A 6,000-nucleotide genomic window follows, 5' to 3' on the forward strand; every position below is an offset into this window, starting at 1 on the left:
CTTTTACCTTTTTGAAAGCAATTTCTTGATTTGGTGTGTTGAACTTTATACAGTGACAAAACCACTGAATGAACTGTTAAAGGTCTTATAGGTACAACCAAGATAATTGACCATCCCCAGTATATATCTCAGTTCTGGTACATTAGTTGGTGCATTCAATTCTTGAATTGCTTTTACTTTCTCAGGGCTAGAACTGATTCCATCTTTGTTTCTGTCCCAGCAACTCGATTTGGGGCAGGGGGGGGGGGGGGAAACCCACACAACACACACACTTTTCCTTGTTTAGTTTCAGGCCAGACTGATTGATTAGGCTTAGGACTTTGTTAGAACATAAGAACAGCCATACTGGGTCAGACCAATGGTCCATCTAGCCCAGTATCCTGTCTTCCAACAACAGCCAATGCCAGGTGCCCCAGAGGGAATGAACAGGACAGGCAATCACCAAGTGATCCATTCCCTGTCACCCACTCCCAGCCTCTGGAAAACAGAGGCTAGGGACACCATCCCTGCCCATCTTGGGCTTTGTTGTGTTCTTCCATTGAAGATCCATATATCAGAATGTTGTCCATGAAACTTACAACCCCATTTGTGTTGGTTAACAAGTCTGCCATCTTTCTTTAGAAAATTTGATGTGTTCTGGTAATCCCAAAAGTTAATCTTTGAAAGCAAAATCTTCCAAAGGGTCAGTTTAGCACTTTCTTTGGATAAAGGAATTTGCCAGAATCCGCTTAAAGTATTCAGATTGGAGAATACTGTAGCTCCTTTCACTTTGGGGAGGAGGTCATCCAGTGTTGGGAGAATATATTTTTCTCTCAGAATTGCTTCTTTAAGTCCTTTGAGACACACAGATTCATATTTTTCCCTTTATAACTGGTACCATTGGCGTACTCCATGCAGTTGTCTCAGATTTTCTCGATTATCCCAATCCTCTCCCTTCTCTCTAACTCAGCTTCCACTTACCATGTAATGGAATAGGAATTTTGCAAGGTGTATGTACACTATATGGTTCAACATTGTCTCTTAAGGTTATTTGTACTGTATCTCCTTTCAAAAGTCCAATATCACCAAATATTCCATTGACTTCTTCCACCTTTCTCGCTAGGCCCATCATGGCTGCCACGCTGCAGCTGAGAAGGATGTTGATCTGTGGTCCTTTGAGCAGATGCACTCAGAATGCAAAGCTTTTGTCTGTAAGTTGTTTCTGTGGTGAACTGGCTCATGCAGTTCAGAATACCTCCAGGGCTAGTCAGAGCTAGGTCAGGGGACTTCAGCTCTTGGAGGGATTCTAGGTGACTGTAAATCCATTCTTAGATGACTGTAACTTCAGCTCCTGAGTCAATTTTAAAGGCAATAGTCTTGCTGTGAATATTTAGTTTCACTCTCCAGGCAGGCTCTGATTGTTTCTGTGATCTATTGCTCTTGTTTGTCTGTAACATGAATCAACTCCCTGCCTGCTTTGGTGTGGCAAACAGCTGCAAATCGTCCATATTTCAAGCATTTATTACACCGCATGCCTCTGGCTGGACATGCATCATCTCTTGGGATACGACTTTTTCCACATCTTGTACGTGTAGGCTAGAATTGGTCCCTCTTAGCCTGGAAGTTTTCTCTCCTTGCCTCAAGGGTTTTATGATGATGACTTTTAACACTTGAATGTCTGTTTATAGTTTCGAAGCTAGTTTTTCAAGTTTCTCTAGGTTTTGCTGTTTCACCAGTTCAGACTATTTTGCTATTTGAATAGCTGTGGCTAGGGTTAAGTTTCTCCAATTGTAGCTGATGTGAAAAATATTTGTTAACACAACAAACAGCCTGTCTTTGGTATATTCATGTTTTGCTTTCCCAAAAATCAGTTTCCAGCCCATGCATAGACAGCTCTTATAAAACAGTCTACATTTCCCCCTCATTCTTGAATTCTCAGGTGAAAACATGCTCTTTCACAAACCACACTCCTCTGAGGTACAAAGTATGTGTCGCAGGGTAGGTACACCCTGCCACAGGGTGTCGGGTCATGTGTGGCCCAAAAGAAGGGAAAAGGTCGTACCGCAGCCAGTTAGTTCTTATACCAATTACCTTATACCAATTACCTTTACTATGGCTGTGGTAGTTTGGCCTAGTGGCTGGCATCAATAGGGCAGCCTTTCCAGCCAGGGCAGTGTGGCCTAATGGCCAGAGTCAGTAAGCAGCCCTTCTACATGGGGCAGTGTGGCCTAAGGGCCAGAGTCAGCATAGTAGCCCACCTCTATGGGATTGCATGGCTTGTTGGGGGAGTGGGGCACCACTCAAGAGGACTCAAGCCCTCCCTGCTCCTCTGAGTCCCAGCCCAGGGCCCTGTCGGTAGTAGGGATGCTCACCACTGAGTCAGCAGGGATCCTCCCAAAACACAGACTGGTTCCCTGGTTCACTCACTGTCAAAAAGTTTAAGTCCCCAGGCTGCTTCTTACCCTTTCCCCCTCATCAAAGCTCCCCAGTTCCTCTGGGTCTCTAGGGTCCTCAAATGGCCAGGCTCCCACCAGGGTGGCCCCTTCTTGGGGCTCATCAGGCAGCCTGGAGTCTGTTTGGCACTCTGCGAGCCTTGGGGCTGGTCTACACGGGGGGGTGGTGGTGGGGGGAAATCGATCTAAGATATGCAACTTCAGCTACGCGTAGCTGAAGTCGAAGTATCTTAGATCGAATTACCTGGGGTCCACACAGTGCGGGATCGACGGCCACTGCTCCCCCGTCGACTGCGCTACCGCCGCTCGCTCTGGTGGAGTTCCGGAGTTGACGGTGAGCGCGTTCGGGGATCGATATATCGCGTCTTAACGAGACGCGATATATCAATCCCAGATAAATCGATTGCTACCCGCCGATACGGCGGGTAGTGAAGATGTACCCTTGGTCCCACAGTTGGGGCCTGTAGCATCTCCCTGGAGAGCTCACAGCCTGCATCCTTCCCCTCCAGCAGCCTGCCCAGACTGAGCTGGGTTGCTACCTTTTATATGCTGCCTCCAGGCTGAGCATGCCCAGCACGGCCAGAGGGGCGGGGCTTTCTCAGCCTGCAAAGCAGAGTTAACCCTCTTGGGGCTGGTGTGGGGTAGGTATGCCCCAACACAGTATGCATCAAACATAGCCAGAATCCTTTCATAGTCATCTTTGACTGTCTTCAATAAAGTTGAAGGATTTAAAGATATGATCTGCTTGCTTCCCCATAGCATAAATTAAAGAAGATACCTGTATATCTCCCAGTTTTTGTGGCGTTTGTTTGCAATTCGAAATCTTACAAAATAGTGCTTCCAGTCAATCCATTGTGAAGGTTTGTCAAAGCTGAAGTTCTCTGGAACATTGAAGAGTGGCATGTTGATGAGATCCTGTAACCTTAGTTGCTGTTTCTTGTGTCTGCAACCTTGGCTGCTGTTTTCCTTCTGTTTCTGTTCTTAGTTTACTCCTGCCATCATGTCATGTCCCTATACCAGATATGAACTGGTCACACAATACACACCAGCTGTATTCATCATAAGCACCTTTAATGCTCTGCCAGGTATGACTGAGGTTCATTTAAATAAGGTATTTTACACACAGTGCCCTCTCGTGGCTGAACAGTATCATAGAGTTTAGCATTCCATTACGCAGGGGTTCTCAAACTGGGGGTTGGGACCCCTCAGGGGGCTGGGAGGGTATTACATGGGGGGGGGTCGCGAGCTGTCAGCCTCCACCCCAAGCCCCACTTTGCCTCGAGCATTTATAATGGTGTTAAATATATAAACAAGTGTTTTTAATTTATAAGGGGCGTCGCACTTAGAGGCTTGCTATGTGAAAGGGGTCACCAGTACAATAGTTTGAGAACCACTGCATTACAGTCCCCCTCCCACCAGGCCAAATTCCTGGCTCCATGGGACACTGCACTCCAGGGCATTGAGCCTTTGGGGGCATCAAACAGCATTTAGAGACTCCAGTTCTTGCTTTTGACTCTGTGCTGTATGTGTTGCAGGCAATCCTCAGAAGGGATGACAAAGCCTGCCTGGGAGCACCAATTGTCAACAAGCCCTGATCAATATCTCACACCTGGGGTATGTCTTTGGGGCTGACTTACTGGCTGTGGAAAGCTGCTGTTCAGCCGAACAGCCTGGGAGGCACGGATGCAATGAAAGGAGGGGAAGGGACATTTCAGCACAGTAATGAGAACTGGATGCTGCTGCTCCCTGCTAACTCCCAACAGGCTGATTTAACTCCGCCTTTGGGTCAGAGTTTATGCAGCTCCATCCCTGATTACTGACTTGTAAGAGCACTAATCTGGTTGTAAAGTGCTGTGAATGGGTGAAGCTATAGTGCAGGACTCAGTATTATCATCCCATGTGCACAGCTTCCCCAGCAAAGTCACTGCCTGCTCCAGAGGGGATCTGTCCCTCTGTTTCTGGCTCCACAGCTGGTGCCCACTGGATCACTATGTAAGCGGGGGAATGGTCCCACTATTGTGGGGAACTTTCCTGGCTTCTGCACTATCCCAGTGAAATGGGTGAGTGAAAGGATCTGAGTCCTCGCTCCCACTTCCTTTACCCAGAGGCCTCTCTGCCCTTGAGGACTCCCCTTCCACTTTCCTGTCTGGCAGAGCCCTCATAACCCCAACAAGGCTGGGCCCAGGATTCCTGGGGGGCTTGACCCCCAACCCTGCTGTGGTCACTTAGGACAGGGGCTAGGGTGTCCCCACTCCGGGGTGCTCTCTACGCACTGGACACTTCCCTGGCCCACTGATCATTTCATACAATTTAAAGCAAATACAAGTTATTTAATCAACAATTAATTAAAAAAAGAATAAGGAAAAATGGGAAAGGAAAACACATCACCCCACTCTGTGGCAGGGAACATTACAAACAGTGTCTCTGGAATGTCAGGGCAGTGCACAGTCTGTTCCTTGTAGGTCCCAGGCCTCCTTCTCAGGCCCTGGCTGGGCTGCAGGGATGCTGCGGGTTGGACACTTGCTCTGGTGGTGGCCACATACCTCCAGGCTTTGGGTGGTGGGACCTTCTTCCCTGCGTCAGCCCCCCATCGAGTTAAGATCCCCCTCCCGGTCTGGCCTGCAAGGAGCCTTGGCTGGGGGTGTCTTTCTGCGCTGGGCTCTTTGCCCAGGGTCCCCCCTTGGCTGGCCCCAGTTGCTCACCACACCCAGCTTCAGACTGCTCCAGATCCACTGTTCTAGCTCCGGCTCTACTCTGCCTCAGCACTGACTCTGCTGCTCTGCCTCCAGTCCCCTGGGCTGCTTCTCTGGCCCCTCTGGCTCTGTGGCTGCAGCCCTGCTCCCAACACAGGGTCTGCTCTGTGGGCTGCTTCCTGGGCTGCTTTTCTGGCCCCTCTGGCTGGCACAGCTCTGCTCCCCAGCTCAGCTTGGGCCCCTGCTTTCTCCTTAGCTCGGCCCCACTCTGTCTGACCCAGGCAATTCCAGCTCACAGGGAGGACGGGACCCCCCTAGCCTCCTGACTCCCTGATTAGCCTGCTCACCCTGTCAATCAGGCTGACCTGGAGCATTGGCCTCTCCCCATTCTTTTAGTGCTGGGAGCTAGCCAACCAAAACACCCCCACTGAATGTTAGTAAGGGGACAAGTCCCCTTACAACTAGTAATTCTGAAAGAATCCCCAGTGTGGGGAGTGAATGGTTCCTCCTGCCATCAAATCCCAGCCTGGCTCATGCTGGGACCAGTCTCAGTTCTGATGTCCATATCTGTTCCTTCCCTTATGCCTCCGTGTAAGGGGACTGTTGGCCCCTTACTAAAACTGGCGGGGGGGGGGGGGGGGGGTGGTTGGCCATCTCCTAGTACCAAAAGGAAGGGGAAGGGTCAATGGGAAACCAGGACCCTGAGACTGACAGTCCCCAGGGCCAATGGGGAGAGGCCAGTGATCCAAGTCAGCCCAATTGACAGGGCAGGCAGGCTAATGAGGGAGTCAGGAGGAGGGGTCCTGTCCTCCATGTAGCTGGAGCTGCCTGGGCCTGAGTGGGGCTGAGCTAAGGAGAGAGCAGGAGCCTGAGTT

The sequence above is a fragment of the Terrapene carolina genome, unplaced genomic scaffold (assembly GCF_002925995.2).
Source record: "Terrapene carolina triunguis isolate 2854851 unplaced genomic scaffold, T_m_triunguis-2.0 Scaffold837, whole genome shotgun sequence".
Taxonomy (NCBI): Eukaryota; Metazoa; Chordata; order Testudines; family Emydidae; genus Terrapene; species Terrapene triunguis.